The following is a 25,403-nucleotide window of genomic DNA, read 5'->3' as shown; positions in this document are numbered from 1 at the left end:
TCCACCTGAAATTTACATACGTCTCGCATGGGCAATGTGCGAGATTTCCGCGCTTTTAGTGACACACAGAAATAACGTCATATTGAACTATTAATTGACAGCACAAAATCATTTTGCATAGGCCGGGAATCTACCACTGAACCACCAATGCGATATGTTGTTGTTCCATCACGGACATTTCAGGAAATATTGAATTTTATGTGACATAATGCAGATTAAGTTAGTATCAGAAATCGATAATGTAGATTCCATATCTATACAAATAATCTAGTCAGTTGTTTCCACCTGAAATTTACATACGCCTTGCATGGGCAATGTGCGAGATATCCGCGCTTTTAGTGACATACAGAAATAGCGTCATATTGAACTATTAATTGACAGCACCAAAATCATTTTGCATTGTCCGCGAATCGAACCCGGGCCTCCCGCGTGGCAGGCGAGAATTCTACCACCGAACCACCAATGCGATATGTTGTTGTTCCATCACGGACATTTCAGGAAATATTGAATTTTATGTGACATAATGCAGATCAAGTTAGTATCAGAACGCAATAATGTAGATTCCATATCTATACAAATAATCTAGTCAGTTGTTTCCACCTGAAATTTACATATATGTCGCACAGTCAATGTGCGAGATTTCTGCGCTTTTCGTGACACACAGACGTCATATTGAAATATTAATTGACAGCACCAAAATCATTTTGCATTGGCCGGGAATCGAACCCGAGCCTCCCGCGTGGCAGGCGAGAATTCTACCACTGAACCACCAATGCGATATGTTGTTGATCCATCACGGACATTTCAGAAAATATTAAATTTTATGTGACATAATGCAGATTAAGTTAGTATCAGTACTCGATAATGTAGATTCCATATATATACAAATAATCTAGTCAGTTGTTTCCACCTGAAATTTACATACGTCTCGCATGGGCAATGTGCGAGATTTCCGCGCTTTTAGTGACACACAGAAATAACGTCATATTGAACTATTAATTGACAGCACAAAATCATTTTGCATAGGCCGGGAATCTACCACTGAACCACCAATGCGATATGTTGTTGTTCCATCACGGACATTTCAGGAAATATTGAATTTTATGTGACATAATGCAGATTAAGTTAGTATCAGAAATCGATAATGTAGATTCCATATCTATACAAATAATCTAGTCAGTTGTTTCCACCTGAAATTTACATACGCCTTGCATGGGCAATGTGCGAGATATCCGCGCTTTTAGTGACATACAGAAATAGCGTCATATTGAACTATTAATTGACAGCACCAAAATCATTTTGCATTGTCCGCGAATCGAACCCGGGCCTCCCGCGTGGCAGGCGAGAATTCTACCACCGAACCACCAATGCGATATGTTGTTGTTCCATCACGGACATTTCAGGAAATATTGAATTTTATGTGACATAATGCAGATCAAGTTAGTATCAGAACGCAATAATGTAGATTCCATATCTATACAAATAATCTAGTCAGTTGTTTCCACCTGAAATTTACATATATGTCGCACAGTCAATGTGCGAGATTTCTGCGCTTTTCGTGACACACAGACGTCATATTGAAATATTAATTGACAGCACCAAAATCATTTTGCATTGGCCGGGAATCGAACCCGAGCCTCCCGCGTGGCAGGCGAGAATTCTACCACTGAACCACCAATGCGATATGTTGTTGATCTATCACGGACATTTCAGAAAATATTAAATTTTATGTGACATAATGCAGATTAAGTTAGTATCAGTACTCGATAATGTAGATTCCATATATATACAAATAATCTAGTCAGTTGTTTCCACCTGAAATTTACATACGTCTCGCATGGGCAATGTGCGAGATTTCCGCGCTTTTAGTGACACACAGAAATAACGTCATATTGAACTATTAATTGACAGCACAAAATCATTTTGCATAGGCCGGGAATCTACCACTGAACCACCAATGCGATATGTTGTTGTTCCATCACGGACATTTCAGGAAATATTGAATTTTATGTGACATAATGTAGATTAAGTTAGTATCAGAACTCGATAATGTAGATTCCATATCTATACAAATAATCTAGTCAGTTGTTTCCACCTGAAATTTACATACGCCTTGCATGGGCAATGTGCGAGATATCCGCGCTTTTAGTGACATACAGAAATAGCGTCATATTGAACTATTAATTGACAGCACCAAAATCATTTTGCATTGGCCGGGAATCGAACCCAGGCCTCCCGCGTGGCAGGCGAGAATTCTACCACTGAACCACCAATGCGATATGTTGTTGTTCCATCACGGACATTTCAGGAAATATTGAATTTTATGTGACATAATGCAGATCAAGTTAGTATCAGAACGTGATAATGTAGATTCCATATATATACAAATAATCTAGTCAGTTGTTTCCACCTGAAAATTAGATATGTCTCGCATGGGCAATGTGCGAGATTTCCGCGCTTTTAGTGACACACAGAAATAACGTCATATTGAACTATTAATTGACAGCACCAAAATCATTTTGCATTGGCCGGGAATCTACCACTGAACCACCAATGCGATATGTTGTTGTTCCATCACGGACATTTCAGGAAATATTGAATTTTATGTGACATAATGCAGATTAAGTTAGTATCAGAACGCGATAATGTAGATTCCATATCTATTCAAATAATCTCGTCAGTTGTTTCCACCTGAAATTTACATATGTTTCCGCGCTTTTAGTGACACACAGACATAACGTCATATTGAACTATTAATTGACAGCACCAAAATCATTTTGCATTTGCATTGGCATTTCAGGAAATATTGAATTTTATGTGACATAATGCAGATTAACTTAGTATCAGAACTCGATAATGTAGATTCCATATCTATACAAATAATCTAGTCAATTGTTTCCACCTGAAATTTACATACGTCTCGCATGGGCAATGTGCGAGATTTCCGCGCTTTTAGTGACACACAGAAATAACGTCATATTGAACTATTAATTGACAGCGCCAAAATCATTTTGCATTGGCCGGGAATCGAACCTGGGCCTCCCGCGTGGCAGGCGAGAATTCTACCACTGAACCACCAATGCGATATGTTGTTGTTCCATCACGGACATTTCAGGAAATATTGAATTTTATGTGACATAATGCAGATCAGTTAGTATCAGAACGCGATAATGTAGATTCCATATCTACTATACAAATAATCTAGTCAGTTGTTTCCACCTGAAATTTACATATATGTCGCACAGTCAATGTGCGAGATTTCTGCGCTTTTCGTGACACACAGACGTCATATTGAACTATTAATTGACAGCACCAAAATCATTTTGCATTTGCATTGGCATTTCAGGAAATATTGAATTTTATGTGACATAATGCAGATTAACTTAGTATCAGAACTCGATAATGTAGATTCCATATCTATACAAATAATCTAGTCAATTGTTTCCACCTGAAATTTACATACGTCTCGCATGGGCAATGTGCGAGATTTCCGCGCTTTTAGTGACACACAGAAATAACGTCATATTGAACTATTAATTGACAGCACCAAAATCATTTTGCATAGGCCGGGAATCTACCACTGAACCACCAATGCGATATGTTGTTGTTCCATCACGGACATTTCAGGAAATATTGAATTTTATGTGACATAATGCAGATTAAGTTAGTATCAGAACTCGATAATGTAGATTCCATATCTATACAAATAATCTAGTCAGTTGTTTCCACCTGAAATTTACATACGCCTTGCATGGGCAATGTGCGAGATATCCGCGCTTTTAGTGACATACAGAAATAGCGTCATATTGAAATATTAATTGACAGCACCAAAATCATTTTGCATTGGCCGGGAATCGAACCCGAGCCTCCCGCGTGGCAGGCGAGAATTCTACCACTGAACCACCAATGCGATATGTTGTTGATCCATCACGGACATTTCAGAAAATATTAAATTTTATGTGACATAATGCAGATTAAGTTAGTATCAGTACTCGATAATGTAGATTCCATATATATACAAATAATCTAGTCAGTTGTTTCCACCTGATATTTACATACGTCTCGCATGGGCAATGTGCGAGATTTCCGCGCTTTTAGTGACACACAGAAATAACGTCATATTGAACTATTAATTGACAGCACAAAATCATTTTGCATAGGCCGGGAATCTACCACTGAACCACCAATGCGATATGTTGTTGTTCCATCACGGACATTTCAGGAAATATTGAATTTTATGTGACATAATGCAGATTAAGTTAGTATCAGAACTCGATAATGTAGATTCCATATCTATACAAATAATCTAGTCAGTTGTTTCCACCTGAAATTTACATACGCCTTGCATGGGCAATGTGCGAGATATCCGCGCTTTTAGTGACATACAGAAATAGCGTCATATTGAACTATTAATTGACAGCACCAAAATCATTTTGCATTGGCCTGGAATCGAACCCAGGCCTCCCGCATGGCAGGCGAGAATTCTACCACTGAACCACCAATGCGCTATGTTTTTGTTCAATCACGGACATTTCAGGAAATATTGAATTTTATGTGACATAATGCAGATTAAGTTAGTATCAGTACTCGATAATGTAGATTCCATATCTATACAAATAATCTAGTCAGTTGTTTCCACCTGAAAATTACATATGTCTCGCATGGGCAATGTGCGAGATTTCCGCGCTTTTAGTGACACACAGAAATAACGTCATATTGAACTATTAATTGACAGCACCAAAATCATTTTGCATTGGCCGGGAATCTACCACTGAACCACCAATGCGATATGTTGTTGTTCCATCACGGACATTTCAGGAAATATTGAATTTTATGTGACATAATGCAGATTAAGTTAGTATCAGAACGCGATAATGTAGATTCCATATCTATACAAATAATCTCGTCAGTTGTTTCCACCTGAAATTTACATATGTTTCCGCGCTTTTAGTGACACACAGACATAACGTCATATTGAACTATTAATTGACAGCACCAAAATCATTTTGCATTTGCATTGGCATTTCAGGAAATATTGAATTTTATGTGACATAATGCAGATTAACTTAGTATCAGAACTCGATAATGTAGATTCCATATCTATACAAATAATCTAGTCAATTGTTTCCACCTGAAATTTACATACGTCTCGCATGGGCAATGTGCGAGATTTCCGCGCTTTTAGTGACACACAGAAATAACGTCATATTGAACTATTAATTGACAGCGCCAAAATCATTTTGCATTGGCCGGGAATCGAAGTCGGGCCTCCAGCGTGGCAGGCGAGAATTCTACCACTGAACCACCAATGCGATATGTTGTTGTTCCATCACGGACATTTCAGGAAATATTGAATTTTATGTGACATAATGCAGATCAGTTAGTATCAGAACGCGATAATGTAGATTCCATATCTATACAAATAATCTAGTCAGTTGTTTCCACCTGAAATTTACATATATGTCGCACAGTCAATGTGCGAGATTTCTGCGCTTTTCGTGACACACAGACGTCATATTGAAATATTAATTGACAGCACCAAAATCATTTTGCATTGGCCGGGAATCGAACCCGAGCCTCCCGCGTGGCAGGCGAGAATTCTACCACTGAACCACCAATGCGATATGTTGTTGATCCATCACGGACATTTCAGAAAATATTAAATTTTATGTGACATAATGCAGATTAAGTTAGTATCAGTACTCGATAATGTAGATTCCATATATATACAAATAATCTAGTCAGTTGTTTCCACCTGAAATTTACATACGTCTCGCATGGGCAATGTGCGAGATTTCCGCGCTTTTAGTGACACACAGAAATAACGTCATATTGAACTATTAATTGACAGCACAAAATCATTTTGCATAGGCCGGGAATCTACCACTGAACCACCAATGCGATACGTTGTTGTTCCATCACGGACATTTCAGGAAATATTGAATTTTATGTGACAAAATGCAGATTAAGTTAGTATCAGAACTCGATAATGTAGATTCCATATCTATACAAATAATCTAGTCAGTTGTTTCCACCTGAAATTTACATACGCCTTGCATGGGCAATGTGCGAGATATCCGCGCTTTTAGTGACATACAGAAATAGCGTCATATTGAACTATTAATTGACAGCACCAAAATCATTTTGCATTGGCCGGGAATCGAACCCGGGCCTCCCGCATGGCAGGCGAGAATTCTACCACTGAACCACCAATGCGCTATGTTTTTGTTCAATCACGGACATTTCAGGAAATATTGAATTTTATGTGACATAATGCAGATTAAGTTAGTATCAGTACTCGATAATGTAGATTCCATATCTATACAAATAATCTAGTCAGTTGTTTCCACCTGAAAATTACATATGTCTCGCATGGGCAATGTGCGAGATTTCCGCGCTTTTAGTGACACACAGAAATAACGTCATATTGAACTATTAATTGACAGCACCAAAATCATTTTGCATTGGCCGGGAATCGAACCCGGGCCTCCCGCATGGCAGGCGAGAATTCTACCACTGAACCACCAATGCGATATGTTGTTGTTCCATCACGGACATTTCAGGAAATATTGAATTTTATGTGACATAATGCAGATTAAGTTAGTATCAGAACGCGATAATGTAGATTCCATATCTATTCAAATAATCTCGTCAGTTGTTTCCACCTGAAATTTACATTTGTTTCCGCGCTTTTAGTGACACACAGACATAACGTCATATTGAACTATTAATTGACAGCACCAAAATCATTTTGCATTGGCCGGGAATCGAACCCAGGCCTCCCGCGTGGCAGGCGAGAATTCTACCACTGAACCACCAATGCGATATGTTGTTGTTCCATCACGGACATTTCAGGAAATATTGAATTTTATGTGACATAATGCAGATTAAGTTAGTATCAGAACTCGATAATGTAGATTCCATATCTATACAAATAATCTAGTCAGTTGTTTCCACCTGAAATTTACATACGCCTTGCATGGGCAATGTGCGAGATATCCGCGCTTTTAGTGACATACAGAAATAGCGTCATATTGAACTATTAATTGACAGCACCAAAATCATTTTGCATTGGCCGCGAATCGAACCCGGGCCTCCCGCGTGGCAGGCGAGAATTCTACCACTGAACCACCAATGCGATATGTTGTTGTTCCATCACGGACATTTCAGGAAATATTGAATTTTATGTGACATAATGCAGATCAAGTTAGTATCAGAACGCGATAATGTAGATTCCATATCTATACAAATAATCTAGTCAGTTGTTTTCACCTGAAATTTACATATATGTCGCACAGTCAATGTGCGAGATTTCTGCGCTTTTCGTGACACACAGACGTCATATTGAAATATTAATTGACAGCACCAAAATCATTTTGCATTGGCCGGGAATCGAACCCGAGCCTCCCGCGTGGCAGGCGAGAATTCTACCACTGAACCACCAATGGGATATGTTGTTGATCCATCACGGACATTTCAGAAAATATTAAATTTTATGTGACATAATGCAGATTAAGTTAGTATCAGTACTCGATAATGTAGATTCCATATATATACAAATAATCTAGTCAGTTGTTTCCACCTGAAATTTACATACGTCTCGCATGGGCAATGTGCGAGATTTCCGCGCTTTTAGTGACACACAGAAATAACGTCATATTGAACTATTAATTGACAGCACAAAATCATTTTGCATAGGCCGGGAATCTACCACTGAACCACCAATGCGATATGTTGTTGTTCCATCACGGACATTTCAGGAAATATTGAATTTTATGTGACATAATGCAGATTAAGTTAGTATCAGAAATCGATAATGTAGATTCCATATCTATACAAATAATCTAGTCAGTTGTTTCCACCTGAAATTTACATACGCCTTGCATGGGCAATGTGCGAGATATCCGCGCTTTTAGTGACATACAGAAATAGCGTCATATTGAACTATTAATTGACAGCACCAAAATCATTTTGCATTGTCCGCGAATCGAACCCGGGCCTCCCGCGTGGCAGGCGAGAATTCTACCACCGAACCACCAATGCGATATGTTGTTGTTCCATCACGGACATTTCAGGAAATATTGAATTTTATGTGACATAATGCAGATCAAGTTAGTATCAGAACGCAATAATGTAGATTCCATATCTATACAAATAATCTAGTCAGTTGTTTCCACCTGAAATTTACATATATGTCGCACAGTCAATGTGCGAGATTTCTGCGCTTTTCGTGACACACAGACGTCATATTGAAATATTAATTGACAGCACCAAAATCATTTTGCATTGGCCGGGAATCGAACCCGAGCCTCCCGCGTGGCAGGCGAGAATTCTACCACTGAACCACCAATGCGATATGTTGTTGATCCATCACGGACATTTCAGAAAATATTAAATTTTATGTGACATAATGCAGATTAAGTTAGTATCAGTACTCGATAATGTAGATTCCATATATATACAAATAATCTAGTCAGTTGTTTCCACCTGAAATTTACATACGTCTCGCATGGGCAATGTGCGAGATTTCCGCGCTTTTAGTGACACACAGAAATAACGTCATATTGAACTATTAATTGACAGCACAAAATCATTTTGCATAGGCCGGGAATCTACCACTGAACCACCAATGCGATATGTTGTTGTTCCATCACGGACATTTCAGGAAATATTGAATTTTATGTGACATAATGCAGATTAAGTTAGTATCAGAAATCGATAATGTAGATTCCATATCTATACAAATAATCTAGTCAGTTGTTTCCACCTGAAATTTACATACGCCTTGCATGGGCAATGTGCGAGATATCCGCGCTTTTAGTGACATACAGAAATAGCGTCATATTGAACTATTAATTGACAGCACCAAAATCATTTTGCATTGTCCGCGAATCGAACCCGGGCCTCCCGCGTGGCAGGCGAGAATTCTACCACCGAACCACCAATGCGATATGTTGTTGTTCCATCACGGACATTTCAGGAAATATTGAATTTTATGTGACATAATGCAGATCAAGTTAGTATCAGAACGCAATAATGTAGATTCCATATCTATACAAATAATCTAGTCAGTTGTTTCCACCTGAAATTTACATATATGTCGCACAGTCAATGTGCGAGATTTCTGCGCTTTTCGTGACACACAGACGTCATATTGAAATATTAATTGACAGCACCAAAATCATTTTGCATTGGCCGGGAATCGAACCCGAGCCTCCCGCGTGGCAGGCGAGAATTCTACCACTGAACCACCAATGCGATATGTTGTTGATCTATCACGGACATTTCAGAAAATATTAAATTTTATGTGACATAATGCAGATTAAGTTAGTATCAGTACTCGATAATGTAGATTCCATATATATACAAATAATCTAGTCAGTTGTTTCCACCTGATATTTACATACGTCTCGCATGGGCAATGTGCGAGATTTCCGCGCTTTTAGTGACACACAGAAATAACGTCATATTGAACTATTAATTGACAGCACAAAATCATTTTGCATAGGCCGGGAATCTACCACTGAACCACCAATGCGATATGTTGTTGTTCCATCACGGACATTTCAGGAAATATTGAATTTTATGTGACATAATGCAGATTAAGTTAGTATCAGAACTCGATAATGTAGATTCCATATCTATACAAATAATCTAGTCAGTTGTTTCCACCTGAAATTTACATACGCCTTGCATGGGCAATGTGCGAGATATCCGCGCTTTTAGTGACATACAGAAATAGCGTCATATTGAACTATTAATTGACAGCACCAAAATCATTTTGCATTGGCCTGGAATCGAACCCAGGCCTCCCGCATGGCAGGCGAGAATTCTACCACTGAACCACCAATGCGCTATGTTTTTGTTCAATCACGGACATTTCAGGAAATATTGAATTTTATGTGACATAATGCAGATTAAGTTAGTATCAGTACTCGATAATGTAGATTCCATATCTATACAAATAATCTAGTCAGTTGTTTCCACCTGAAAATTACATATGTCTCGCATGGGCAATGTGCGAGATTTCCGCGCTTTTAGTGACACACAGAAATAACGTCATATTGAACTATTAATTGACAGCACCAAAATCATTTTGCATTGGCCGGGAATCTACCACTGAACCACCAATGCGATATGTTGTTGTTCCATCACGGACATTTCAGGAAATATTGAATTTTATGTGACATAATGCAGATTAAGTTAGTATCAGAACGCGATAATGTAGATTCCATATCTATACAAATAATCTCGTCAGTTGTTTCCACCTGAAATTTACATATGTTTCCGCGCTTTTAGTGACACACAGACATAACGTCATATTGAACTATTAATTGACAGCACCAAAATCATTTTGCATTTGCATTGGCATTTCAGGAAATATTGAATTTTATGTGACATAATGCAGATTAACTTAGTATCAGAACTCGATAATGTAGATTCCATATCTATACAAATAATCTAGTCAATTGTTTCCACCTGAAATTTACATACGTCTCGCATGGGCAATGTGCGAGATTTCCGCGCTTTTAGTGACACACAGAAATAACGTCATATTGAACTATTAATTGACAGCGCCAAAATCATTTTGCATTGGCCGGGAATCGAAGTCGGGCCTCCAGCGTGGCAGGCGAGAATTCTACCACTGAACCACCAATGCGATATGTTGTTGTTCCATCACGGACATTTCAGGAAATATTGAATTTTATGTGACATAATGCAGATCAGTTAGTATCAGAACGCGATAATGTAGATTCCATATCTATACAAATAATCTAGTCAGTTGTTTCCACCTGAAATTTACATATATGTCGCACAGTCAATGTGCGAGATTTCTGCGCTTTTCGTGACACACAGACGTCATATTGAAATATTAATTGACAGCACCAAAATCATTTTGCATTGGCCGGGAATCGAACCCGAGCCTCCCGCGTGGCAGGCGAGAATTCTACCACTGAACCACCAATGCGATATGTTGTTGATCCATCACGGACATTTCAGAAAATATTAAATTTTATGTGACATAATGCAGATTAAGTTAGTATCAGTACTCGATAATGTAGATTCCATATATATACAAATAATCTAGTCAGTTGTTTCCACCTGAAATTTACATACGTCTCGCATGGGCAATGTGCGAGATTTCCGCGCTTTTAGTGACACACAGAAATAACGTCATATTGAACTATTAATTGACAGCACAAAATCATTTTGCATAGGCCGGGAATCTACCACTGAACCACCAATGCGATACGTTGTTGTTCCATCACGGACATTTCAGGAAATATTGAATTTTATGTGACAAAATGCAGATTAAGTTAGTATCAGAACTCGATAATGTAGATTCCATATCTATACAAATAATCTAGTCAGTTGTTTCCACCTGAAATTTACATACGCCTTGCATGGGCAATGTGCGAGATATCCGCGCTTTTAGTGACATACAGAAATAGCGTCATATTGAACTATTAATTGACAGCACCAAAATCATTTTGCATTGGCCGGGAATCGAACCCGGGCCTCCCGCATGGCAGGCGAGAATTCTACCACTGAACCACCAATGCGCTATGTTTTTGTTCAATCACGGACATTTCAGGAAATATTGAATTTTATGTGACATAATGCAGATTAAGTTAGTATCAGTACTCGATAATGTAGATTCCATATCTATACAAATAATCTAGTCAGTTGTTTCCACCTGAAAATTACATATGTCTCGCATGGGCAATGTGCGAGATTTCCGCGCTTTTAGTGACACACAGAAATAACGTCATATTGAACTATTAATTGACAGCACCAAAATCATTTTGCATTGGCCGGGAATCTACCACTGAGCCACCAATGCGATATGTTGTTGTTCCATCACGGACATTTCAGGAAATATTGAATTTTATGTGACATAATGCAGATTAAGTTAGTATCAGAACGCGATAATGTAGATTCCATATCTATTCAAATAATCTCGTCAGTTGTTTCCACCTGAAATTTACATATGTTTCCGCGCTTTTAGTGACACACAGACATAACGTCATATTGAACTATTAATTGACAGCACCAAAATCATTTTGCATTGGCCGGGAATCGAACCCAGGCCTCCCGCGTGGCAGGCGAGAATTCTACCACTGAACCACCAATGCGATATGTTGTTGTTCCATCACGGACATTTCAGGAAATATTGAATTTTATGTGACATAATGCAGATTAAGTTAGTATCAGAACTCGATAATGTAGATTCCATATCTATACAAATAATCTAGTCAGTTGTTTCCACCTGAAATTTACATACGCCTTGCATGGGCAATGTGCGAGATATCCGCGCTTTTAGTGACATACAGAAATAGCGTCATATTGAACTATTAATTGACAGCACCAAAATCATTTTGCATTGGCCGCGAATCGAACCCGGGCCTCCCGCGTGGCAGGCGAGAATTCTACCACTGAACCACCAATGCGATATGTTGTTGTTCCATCACGGACATTTCAGGAAATATTGAATTTTATGTGACATAATGCAGATCAAGTTAGTATCAGAACGCGATAATGTAGATTCCATATCTATACAAATAATCTAGTCAGTTGTTTCCACCTGAAATTTACATATATGTCGCACAGTCAATGTGCGAGATTTCTGCGCTTTTCGTGACACACAGACGTCATATTGAAATATTAATTGACAGCACCAAAATCATTTTGCATTGGCCGGGAATCGAACCCGAGTCTCCCGCGTGGCAGGCGAGAATTCTACCACTGAACCACCAATGCGATATGTTGTTGATCCATCACGGACATTTCAGAAAATATTAAATTTTATGTGACATAATGCAGATTAAGTTAGTATCAGTACTCGATAATGTAGATTCCATATATATACAAATAATCTAGTCAATTGTTTCCACCTGAAATTTACATACGTCTCGCATGGGCAATGTGCGAGATTTCCGCGCTTTTAGTGACACACAGAAATAACGTCATATTGAACTATTAATTGACAGCACCAAAATCATTTTGCATTGGCCGGGAATCTACCACTGAACCACCAATGCGATATGTTGTTGTTTCATCACGGACATTTCAGGAAATATTGAATTTTATGTGACATAATGCAGATTAAGTTAGTATCAGAACGCGATAATGTAGATTCCATATCTATACAAATAATCTCGTCAGTTTTTTCCACCTGAAATTTACATATGTTTCCGCGCTTTTAGTGACACACAGATATAACGTCATATTGAACTATTAATTGACAGCACCAAAATCATTTTGCATTTGCATTTCAGGAAATATTGAATTTTATGTGACATAATGCAGATTAAGTTAGTATCAGAACTCGATAATGTAGATTCCATATCTATACAAATAATCTAGTCAATTGTTTCCACCTGAAATTTACATACGTCTCGCTTAGGCAATGTGCGAGATTTCCGCGCTTTTAGTGACACACAGAAATAACGTCATATTGAACTATTAATTGACAGCACCAAATTCATTTTGCATTGGCCGGGAATCGAACCCGGGCCTCCCGCGTGGCAGGCGAGAATTCTACCACTGAACCACCAATGCGATATGTTGTTGTTCCATCACGGACATTTCAGGAAATATTGAATTTTATGTGACATAATGCAGATCAGTTAGTATCAGAACGCGATAATGTAGATTCCATATCTATACAAATAATCTAGTCAGTTGTTTCCACCTGAGATTTACATATATGTCGCACAGTCAATGTGCGAGATTTCTGCGCTTTTCGTGACACACAGACGTCATATTGAAATATTAATTGACAGCACCAAAATTATTTTGCATTGACCGTGAATCGAACCCGAGCCTCCCGCGTGGCAGGCGAGAATTCTACCACTGAACCACCAATGCGATATGTTGTTGATCCATCACGGACATTTCAGAAAATATTAAATTTTATGTGACATAATGCAGATTAAGTTAGTATCAGTACTCGATAATGTAGATTCCATATATATACAAATAATCTAGTCAGTTGTTTCCACCTGAAATTTACATACGTCTCGCATGGGCAATGTGCGAGATTTCCGTGCTTTTAGTGACACACAGAAATAACGTCATATTAAACTATTAATTGACAGCACAAAATCATTTTGCATAGGCCGGGAATCTACCACTGAACCACCAATGCGATATGTTGTTGTTCCATCACGGACATTTCAGGAAATATTGAATTTTATGTGACATAATGCAGATTAAGTTAGTATCAGAACTCGATAATGTAGATTCCATATCTATACAAATAATCTAGTCAGTTGTTTCCACCTGAAATTTACATACGCCTTGCATGGGCAATGTGCGAGATATCCGCGCTTTTAGTGACATACAGAAATAGCGTCATATTGAACTATTAATTGACAGCACCAAAATCATTTTGCATTGGCCGGGAATCTACCACTGAGCCACCAATGCGATATGTTGTTGTTCCATCACGGACATTTCAGGAAATATTGAATTTTATGTGACATAATGCAGATTAAGTTAGTATCAGAACGCGATAATGTAGATTCCATATCTATTCAAATAATCTCGTCAGTTGTTTCCACCTGAAATTTACATTTGTTTCCGCGCTTTTAGTGACACACAGACATAACGTCATATTGAACTATTAATTGACAGCACCAAAATCATTTTGCATTGGCCGGGAATCGAACCCAGGCCTCCCGCGTGGCAGGCGAGAATTCTACCACTGAACCACCAATGCGATATGTTGTTGTTCCATCACGGAAATTTCAGGAAATATTGAATTTTATGTGACATAATGCAGATTAAGTTAGTATCAGTACTCGATAATGTAGATTCCATATCTATACAAATAATCTAGTCAATTGTTTTCACCTGAAATTTACATACGTCTCGCATGGGCAATGTGCGAGATTTCCGCGCTTTTAGTGACACACAGAAATAACGTCATATTGAACTATTAATTGACAGCACCAAAATCATTTTGCATTGGCCGGGAATCGAACCCGGGCCTCCCGCGTGGCAGGCGACAATTCTACCACTGAACCACCAACGCGATATGTTGTTGTTCCATCACGGACATTTCAGGAAATATTAAATTTTATGTGACATAATGCAGATTAAGTTAGTATCAGTACTCGATAATGTAGATTCCATATATATACAAATAATCTAGTCAGTTGTTTCCACCTGAAATTTACATACGTCTCGCATGGGCAATGTGCGAGATTTCCGCGCTTTTAGTGACACACAGAAATGACGTCATATTGAACTATTAATTGACAGCACCAAAATCATTTTGCATAGGCCGGGAATCTACCACTGAACCACCAATGCGATATGTTGTTGTTCCATCACGGACATTTTAGGAAATATTGAATTTTATGTGACATAATGCAGATTAAGTTAGTATCAGAACTCGATAATGTAGATTCCATATCTATACAAATAATCTAGTTAGTTGTTTCCACCTGAAATTTACATACGCCTTGCATGGGCAATGTGCGAGATATCCGCGCTATTAGTGACATACAGAAATAGCGTCATATTGAACTATTAATTGACAGCACCGAAATCATTTTGCATTGGCCGGGAATCGAACCCGGCCTCCCGCGTGGCAGGCGAGAATTCTACCACTGAACCACCAATGCGATATGTTGTTGTTCCATCACGGACATTTCAGGAAATATTAAATTTTATGTGACATAATGCAGATTAAGTTAGTATCAGTACTCGATAATGTAGATTCCATATATATACAAATAATCTAGTCAGTTGTTTCCACCTGAAATTTACATACGTCTCGCATGGGCAATGTGCGAGATTTCCGCGCTTTTAGTGACACACAGAAATGACGTCATATTGAACTATTAATTGACAGCACCAAAATCATTTTGCATAGGCCGGGAATCTACCACTGAACCACCAATGCGATATGTTGTTGTTCCATCACGGACATTTCAGGAAATATTGAATTTTATGTGACATAATGCAGATTAAGTTAGTATCAGAACTCGATAATGTAGATTCCATATCTATACAAATAATCTAGTCAGTTGTTTCCACCTGAAATTTACATACGCCTTGCATGGGCAATGTGCGAGATATCCGCGCTTTTAGTGACATACAGAAATATCGTCATATTGAACTATTAATTGACAGCACCAAAATCATTTTGCATTGGCCGGGAATCGAACCCGGGCCTCCCGCGTGGCAGGCGAGAATTCTACCACTGAACCACCAATGCGCTATGTTTTTGTTCCATCACGGACATTTCAGGAAATATTGAATTTTATGTGTCATAATGCAGATTAAGTTGGTATCAGTACTCGATAATGTAGATTCCATATCTATACAAATAATCTAGTCAGTTGTTTCCACCTGAAATTTACATACGTCTCGCATGGGCAATGTGCGAGATTTCCGCGCTTTTAGTGACACACAGAAATGACGTCATATTGAACTATTAATTGACAGCACCAAAATCATTTTGCATAGGCCGGGAATCTACCACTGAACCACCAATGCGATATGTTGTTGTTCCATCACGGACATTTCAGGAAATATTAAATTTTATGTGACATAATGCAGATTAAGTTAGTATCAGTACTCGATAATGTAGATTCCATATATATACAAATAATCTAGTCAGTTGTTTCCACCTGAAATTTACATACGTCTCGCATGGGCAATGTGCGAGATTTCCGCGCTTTTAGTGACACACAGAAATGGCGTCATATTGAACTATTAATTGACAGCACCAAAATCATTTTGCATAGGCCGGGAATCTACCACCTAACCACCAATGTGATATGTTGTTGTTCCATCACGGACATTTCAGGAAATATTGAATTTTATGTGACATAATGCAGATTAAGTTAGTATCAGAACTCGATAATGTAGATTCCATATCTATACAAATAATCTAGTCAGTTGTTTCCACCTGAAATTTACATACGCCTTGCATGGGCAATGTGCGAGATATCCGCGCTTTTAGTGACATACAGAAATAGCGTCATATTGAACTATTAATTGACAGCACCAAAATCATTTTGCATTGGCCGGGAATCGAACCCGGGCCTCCCGCGTGGCAGGCGAGAATTCTACCACTGAACCACCAATGCGCTATGTTTTTGTTCCATCACGGACATTTCAGGAAATATTGAATTTTATGTGTCATAATGCAGATTAAGTTAGTATCAGTACTCGATAATGTAGATTCCATATCTATACAAATAATCTAGTCAGTTGTTTCCACCTGAAATTTACATACGTCTCGCATGGGCAATGTGCGAGATTTCCGCGCTTTTAGTGACACACAGAAATGACGTCATATTGAACTATTAATTGACAGCACCAAAATCATTTTGCATAGGCCGGGAATCTACCACTGAACCACCAATGCGATATGTTGTTGTTCCATCACGGACATTTCAGGAAATATTAAATTTTATGTGACATAATGCAGATTAAGTTAGTATCAGTACTCGATAATGTAGATTCCATATATATACAAATAATCTAGTCAGTTGTTTCCACCTGAAATTTACATACGTCTCGCATGGGCAATGTGCGAGATTTCCGCGCTTTTAGTGACACACAGAAATGACGTCATATTGAACTATTAATTGACAGCACCAAAATCATTTTGCATAGGCCGGGAATCTACCACTGAACCACCAATGCGATATGTTGTTGTTCCATCACGGACATTTCAGGAAATATTGAATTTTATGTGACATAATGCAGATTAAGTTAGTATCAGAACTCGATAATGTAGATTCCATATCTATACAAATAATCTAGTCAGTTGTTTCCACCTGAAATTTACATACGCCTTGCATGGGCAATGTGCGAGATATCCGCGCTATTAGTGACATACAGAAATAGCGTCATATTGAACTATTAATTGACAGCAGCGAAATCATTTTGCATTGGCCGGGAATCGAACCCGGCCTCCCACGTGGCAGGCGAGAATTCTACCACTGAACCACCAATGCGATATGTTGTTGTTCCATCACGGACATTTCAGGAAATATTAAATTTTATGTGACATAATGCAGATTAAGTTAGTATCAGTACTCGATAATGTAGATTCCATATATATACAAATAATCTAGTCAGTTGTTTCCACCTGAAATTTACATACGTCTCGCATTGGCAATGTGCGAGATTTCCGCGCTTTTAGTGACACACAGAAATGACGTCATATTGAACTATTAATTGACAGCACCAAAATCATTTTGCATAGGCCGGGAATCTACCACTGAACCACCAATGCGATATGTTGTTGTTCCATCACGGACATTTCAGGAAATATTAAATTTTATGTGACATAATGCAGATTAAGTTAGTATCAGTACTCGATAATGTAGATTCCATATATATACAAATAATCTAGTCAGTTGTTTCCACCTGAAATTTACATACGTCTCGCATGGGCAATGTGCGAGATTTCCGCGCTTTTAGTGACACACAGAAATGGCGTCATATTGAACTATTAATTGACAGCACCAAAATCATTTTGCATAGGCCGGGAATCTACCACTGAACCACCAATGCGATATGTTGTTGTTCCATCACGGACATTTCAGGAAATATTGAATTTTATGTGACATAATGCAGATTAAGTTAGTATCAGAACTCGATAATGTAGATTCCATATCTATACAAATAATCTAGTCAGTTGTTTCCACCTGAAATTTACATACGCCTTGCATGGGCAATGTGCGAGATATCCGCGCTTTTAGTGACATACAGAAATAGCGTCATATTGAACTATTAATTGACAGCACCAAAATCATTTTGCATTGGCCGGGAATCGAACCCGGGCATCCCGCGTTCCAGGCGAGAATTCTTCCACTGAACCACCAATGCGCTATGTTTTTGTTCCATCACGAACATTTCAGGAAATATTGAATTTTATGTGTCATAATGCAGATTAAGTTAGTATCAGTACTCGATAATGTAGATTCCATATCTATACAAATAATCTAGTCAGTTGTTTCCACCTGAAATTTACATACGTCTCGCATGGGCAATGTGCGAGATTTCCGCGCTTTTAGTGACACACAGAAATGACGTCATATTGAACTATTAATTGACAGCACCAAAATCATTTTGCATAGGCCGGGAATCTACCACTGAACCACCAATGCGATATGTTGTTGTTCCATCACGGACATTTCAGGAAATATTAAATTTTATGTGACATAATGCAGATTAAGTTAGTATCAGTACTCGATAATGTAGATTCCATATATATACAAATAATCTAGTCAGTTGTTTCCACCTGAAATTTACATACGTCTCGCATGGGCAATGTGCGAGATTTCCGCGCTTTTAGTGACACACAGAAATGACGTCATATTGAACTATTAATTGACAGCACCAAAATCATTTTGCATAGGCCGCGAATCTACCACTGAACCACCAATGCGATATGTTGTTGTTCCATCACGGACATTTCAGGAAATATTAAATTTTATGTGACATAATGCAGATTAAGTTAGTATCAGTACTCGATAATGTAGATTCCATATATATACAAATAATCTAGTCAGTTGTTTCCACCTGAAATTTACATACGTCTCGCATGGGCAATGTGCGAGATTTCCGCGCTTTTAGTGACACACAGAAATGACGTCATATTGAACTATTAATTGACAGCACCAAAATCATTTTGCATAGGCCGGGAATCTACCACTGAACCACCAATGCGATATTTTGTTGTTCCATCACAGACATTTCAGGAAATATTGAATTTTATGAGACATAATGCAGATTAAGTTAGTATCAGAACTCGATAATGTAGATTCCATATCTATACAAATAATCTAGTCAGTAGTTTCCACCTAAAATTTACATACGCCTTGCATGGGCAATGTGCGAGATATCCGCGCTTTTAGTGACATACAGAAATAGCGTCATATTGAACTATTAATTGACAGCACCAAAATCATTTTGCATTGGCCGGGAATCGAACCCGGGCCTCCCGCGTGGCAGGCGAGAATTCTACCACTGAACCACCAATGCGCTATGTTTTTGTTCCATCACGGACATTTCAGGAAATATTGAATTTTATGTGTCATAATGCAGATTAAGTTAGTATCAGTACTCGATAATGTAGATTCCATATCTATACAAATAATCTAGTCAGTTGTTTCCACCTGAAATGTACATACGTCTTGCATGGGCAATACGCGAGATTTCCGCGCTTTTAGTGACACACAGGAATGACGTCATATTGAACTATTAATTGACAGCACCAAAATCATTTTGCATAGGCCGGGAATCTACCACTGAACCACCAATGCGATATGTTGTTGTTCCATCACGGACATTTCAGGAAATATTAAATTTTATGTGACATAATGCAGATTAAGTTAGTATCAGTACTCGATAATGTAGATTCCATATATATACAAATAATCTAGTCAGTTGTTTCCACCTGAAATTTACATACGTCTCGCATGGGCAATGTGCGAGATTTCCGCGCTTTTAGTGACACACAGAAATGACGCCATATTGAACTATTAATTGACAGAACCAAAATCATTTTGCATAGGCCGGGAATCTACCACTGAACCACCAATGCGATATGTTGTTGTTCCATCACGGACATTTCAGGAAATATTGAATTTTATGTGACATAATGCAGATTAAGTTAGTATCAGAACTCGATAATGTAGATTCTATATCTATACAAATAATCTAGTCAGTTGTTTCCACCTGAAATTTACATACGCCTTGCATGGGCAATGTGCGAGATATCCGCGCTTTTAGTGACATACAGAAATAGCGTCATATTGAACTATTAATTGACAGCACCAAAATCATTTTGCATTGGCCGGGAATCGAACCCGGGCCTCCCGCGTGGCAGGCGAGAATTCTACCACTGAACCACCAATGCGCTATGTTTTTGTTCCATCACGGACATTTCAGGAAATATTGAATTTTATGTGTCATAATGCAGATTAAGTTAGTATCAGTACTCGATAATGTAGATTCCATATATATATACAAATAATCTAGTCAGTTGTTTCCACCTGAAATTTACATACGTCTCGCATGGGCAATGTGCGAGATTTCCGCGCTTTTAGTGACACACAGAAATGACGTCATATTGAACTATTAATTGACAGCACCAAAATCATTTTGCATAGGCCGGGAATCTACCACTGAACCACCAATGCGATATGTTGTTGTTCCATCACGGACATTTCAGGAAATATTGAATTTTATGTGACATAATGCAGATTAAGTTAGTATCAGAACTCGATAATGTAGATTCCATATCTATACAAATAATCTAGTCAGTTGTTTCCACCTGAAATTTACATACGCCTTGCATGGGCAATGTGCGAGATATCCGCGCTTTTAGTGACATACAGAAATAGCGTCGTATTGAACTATTAATTGACAGCACCAAAATCATTTTGCATTGGCCGGGAATCGAACCCGGGCCTCCCGCATGGCAGGCGAGAATTCTACCACTGAACCACCAATGCGCTATGTTTTCGTTCCATCACGGACATTTCAGGAAATATTGAATTTTATGTGACATAATGCAGATTAAGTTAGTATCAGTACTCGATAATGTAGATTCCATATCTATACATATAATCTAGTCAGTTGTTTCCACCTGAAAATTACATATGTCTCGCATGGGCAATGTGCGAGATTTCCGCGCTTTTATTGACACACAGAAATAACGTCATATTGAACTATTAATTGACAGCACCAAAATCATTTTGCATTGGCCGGGAATCTACCACTGAACCACCAATGCGATATGTTGTTGTTCCATCACGGACATTTCAGGAAATATTGAATTTTATGTGACATAATGCAGATTAAGTTAGTATAAGAACGCGATAATGTAGATTCCATATCTATTCAAATAATCTGGTCAGTTGTTTCCACCTGAAATTTACATATGTTTCCGCGCTTTTAGTGACACACAGACATAACGTCATATTGAACTATTAATTGACAGCACCAAAATCATTTTGCATTGGCCGGGAATCGAACCCGGGCCTCCCGCGTGGCAGGCGAGAATTCTACCACTGAACCACCAATGTTCCATCACGGACATTTCAGGAAATATTGAATTTTATGTGACATAATGCAGATTAAGTTAGTATCAGTACTCAATAATGTAGATTCCATATCTATACAAATAATCTAGTCAATTGTTTCTACCTGAAATTTACATACGTCTCCCATGGGCAATGTGCGAGATTTCCGCACTTTTAGTGACACACAGAAATAACGTCATATTGAACTCTTAATTGACAGCACCAAAATCATTTTGCATAGGCCGGGAATCGAACCCGGGCCTCCCGCGTGGCAGGCGAGAATTCTACCACTGAACCACCAATGCGATATGTTGTTGTTCCATCACGGACATTTCAGGAATTATTGAATTTTATGTGACATAATGCAGATTAAGTTAGTATCAGTACTCGATAATGTAGATTCCATATCTATACAAATAATCTAGTCAATTGTTTCCACCTGAAATTTACATACGCCTTGCATGGGCAATGTGCGAGATATCCGCGCTTTTAGTGACATACAGAAATAGCGTCATATTGAACTATTAATTGACAGCACCAAAATCATTTTGCATTGGCAGGGAATCGAACCCGGGCCTCCCGCATGGCAGGCGAGAATTCTACCACTGAACCACCAATGCGCTATGTTTTTGTTCCATCACGGACATTTCAGGAAATATTGAATTTTATGTGACATAATGCAGATTAAGTTAGTATCAGAACTCGATAATGTAGATTCCATATCTATACAAATAATCTAGTCAGTTGTTTCCACCTGAAATTTACATACGCCTTGCATGGGCAATGTGCGAGATATCCGCGCTTTTAGTGACATACAGAAATAGCGTCATATTGAACTATTAATTGACAGCACCAAAATCATTTTGCATTGGCCGGGAATCGAACCCGGGCCTCACGCGTGGCAGGCGAGAATTCTACCACTGAACCACCAATGCGATATGTTGTTGTTCCATAACGGACATTTCAGGAAATATTGAATTTTATGTGACATAATGCAGATTAAGTTAGTATCAGTACTCGATAATGTAGATTCCATATCTATACATATAATCTAGTCAGTTGTTTCCACCTGAAAATTACATATGTCTCGCATGGGCAATGTGCGAGATTTCCGCGCTTTTAGTGACACACAGAAATAACGTCATATTGAACTATTAATTGACAGCACCAAAATCATTTTGCATTGGCCGGGAATCTACCACTGAACCACCAATGCGATATGTTGTTGTTCCATCACGGACATTTCAGGAAATATTGAATTTTATGTGACATAATGCAGATTAAGTTAGTATAAGAACGCGATAATGTAGATTCCATATCTATTCAAATAATCTCGTCAGTTGTTTCCACCTGAAATTCACATATGTTTCCGCGCTTTTAGTGACACACAGACATAACGTCATATTGAACTATTAATTGACAGCACCAAAATCATTTTGCATTGGCCGGGAATCGAACCCGGGCCTCCCGCGTGGCAGGCGTGAATTCTACCACTGAACCACCAATGCGATATGTTGTTGTTCCATCACGGACATTTCAGGAAATATTGAATTTTATGTGACATAATGCAGATTAAGTTAGTATCAGTACTCGATAATGTAGATTCCATATCTATACAAATAATCTAGTCAATTGTTTCCACCTGAAATTTACATACGTCTCGCATGGGCAATATGCGAGATTTCCGCGCTTTTAGTGACACACAGAAATAACGTCATATTGAACTATTAATTGACAGCACCAAAATCATTTTGCATAGGCCGGGAATCGAACCCGGGCCTCCCGCGCGGCAGGCGAGAATTCTACCACTGAACCACCAATGCGATATGTTGTTGTTCCATCACGGACATTTCAGGAATTATTGAATTTTATGTGACATAATGCAGATTAAGCTAGTATCAGTACTCGATAATGTAGATTCCATATCTATACAAATAATCTAGTCAATTGTTTCCACCTGAAATTTACATACGCCTTGCATGGGCAATGTGCGAGATATCCGCGCTTTTAGTGACATACAGAAATAGCGTCATATTGAACTATTAATTGACAGCACCAAAATCATTTTGCATTGGCCGGGAATCTACCACTGAACCACCAATGCGATATGTTGTTGTTCCATCACGGACATTTCAGGAAATATTGAATTTTATGTGACATAATGCAGATTAAGTTAGTATCAGAACGCGATAATGTAGATTCCATATCTATTCAAATAATCTCGTCAGTTGTTTCCACCTGAAATTTACATATGTTTCCGCGCATTTAGTGACACACAGACATAACGTCATATTGAACTATTAATTGACAGCACCAAAATCATTTTGCATTGGCCGGGAATCTACCACTGAACCACCAATGCGATATGTTGTTGTTCCATCACGGACATTTCAGGAAATATTGAATTTTATGTGACATAATGCAGATTAAGTTAGTATCAGTACTCGATAATGTAGATTCCATATCTATACAAATAATCTAGTCAATTGTTTCCACCTGAAATTTACATACGTCTCGCATGGGCAATGTGCGAGATTTCCGCGCTTTTAGTGACGCACAGAAATGACGTCATATTGAACTATTAATTGACAGCACCAAAATCATTTTGCATTGGCCGGGAATCGAACCCGGGCCTCCCGCGTGGCAGGCGAGAATTCTACCACTGAACCACCAATGCGATATGTTGTTGTTCCATCACGAACATTTCAGGAAATATTAAATTTTATGTGACATAATGCAGATTAAGTTAGTATCAGTACTCGATAATGTAGATTCCATATCTATACAAATAATCTAGTCAATTGTTTCCACCTGAAATTTACATACGCCTTGCATGGGCAATGTGCGAGATATCCGCGCTTTTAGTGACATACAGAAATAGCGTCATATTGAACTATTAATTGACAGCACCAAAATCATTTTGCATTGGCCGGGAATCGAACCCGGGCCTCCCGCATGGCAAGCGAGAATTCTACCACTGAACCACCAATGCGCTATGTTTTTGTTCCATCACGGACATTTCAGGAAATATTGAATTTTATGTGACTTAATGCAGATTAAGATAGTATCAGTACTCGACAATGTAGATTCCATATCTATACAAATAATCTAGTCAGTTTTTCCTCCTGAAAATTACATATGTCTCGCATGGGCAATGTGCGAGATTTCCGCGCTTTTAGTGACACACAGAAATAACGTCATATTGAACTATTAATTGACAGCACCAAAATCATTTTGCATTGGCCGGGAATCGAACCCGGGCCTCCCGCGTGGCAGGCGAGAATTCTACCACAGAACCACCAATGCGCTATGTTTTTGTTCCATCACGGACATTTCAGG

General features: G+C 38.4%; 7 non-coding genes across 7 annotated transcripts; all 7 read right to left on the bottom strand.

Annotated features, from left to right (window-relative positions):
- Positions 1-13,492: 13,492 nt before the first annotated feature.
- TRNAG-GCC (transfer RNA glycine (anticodon GCC)) lies at positions 13,493-13,563 on the bottom strand. The gene has a single exon. It is a non-coding gene; the product is annotated as a tRNA-Gly (tRNA).
- A 2,597-nt stretch (positions 13,564-16,160) lies between these two features.
- Positions 16,161-16,231, bottom strand: TRNAG-GCC (transfer RNA glycine (anticodon GCC)). Its single transcript has one exon. It is a non-coding gene; the product is annotated as a tRNA-Gly (tRNA).
- An 806-nt stretch (positions 16,232-17,037) lies between these two features.
- Positions 17,038-17,108, bottom strand: TRNAG-GCC (transfer RNA glycine (anticodon GCC)). Its single transcript has one exon. It is a non-coding gene; the product is annotated as a tRNA-Gly (tRNA).
- Positions 17,109-18,790: 1,682 nt separating this feature from the next.
- On the bottom strand, positions 18,791-18,861 carry TRNAS-GGA (transfer RNA serine (anticodon GGA)). Its single transcript has one exon. It is a non-coding gene; the product is annotated as a tRNA-Ser (tRNA).
- Positions 18,862-19,948: 1,087 nt separating this feature from the next.
- On the bottom strand, positions 19,949-20,019 carry TRNAG-GCC (transfer RNA glycine (anticodon GCC)). Its single transcript has one exon. It is a non-coding gene; the product is annotated as a tRNA-Gly (tRNA).
- An 806-nt stretch (positions 20,020-20,825) lies between these two features.
- TRNAG-GCC (transfer RNA glycine (anticodon GCC)) lies at positions 20,826-20,896 on the bottom strand. The gene has a single exon. It is a non-coding gene; the product is annotated as a tRNA-Gly (tRNA).
- Positions 20,897-24,670: 3,774 nt separating this feature from the next.
- On the bottom strand, positions 24,671-24,741 carry TRNAG-GCC (transfer RNA glycine (anticodon GCC)). Its single transcript has one exon. It is a non-coding gene; the product is annotated as a tRNA-Gly (tRNA).
- Between the last annotated feature and the right edge of the window lie 662 nt (positions 24,742-25,403).

Source organism: Saccoglossus kowalevskii, chromosome 17, assembly GCF_978046115.1.
Source record: "Saccoglossus kowalevskii chromosome 17, keSacKowa6.1, whole genome shotgun sequence".
NCBI classification, from domain to species: domain Eukaryota; kingdom Metazoa; phylum Hemichordata; class Enteropneusta; family Harrimaniidae; genus Saccoglossus; species Saccoglossus kowalevskii.
Note: the sequence above shows the minus strand (reverse complement) of the source record. Positions and strands in the feature narration are given on the sequence as shown.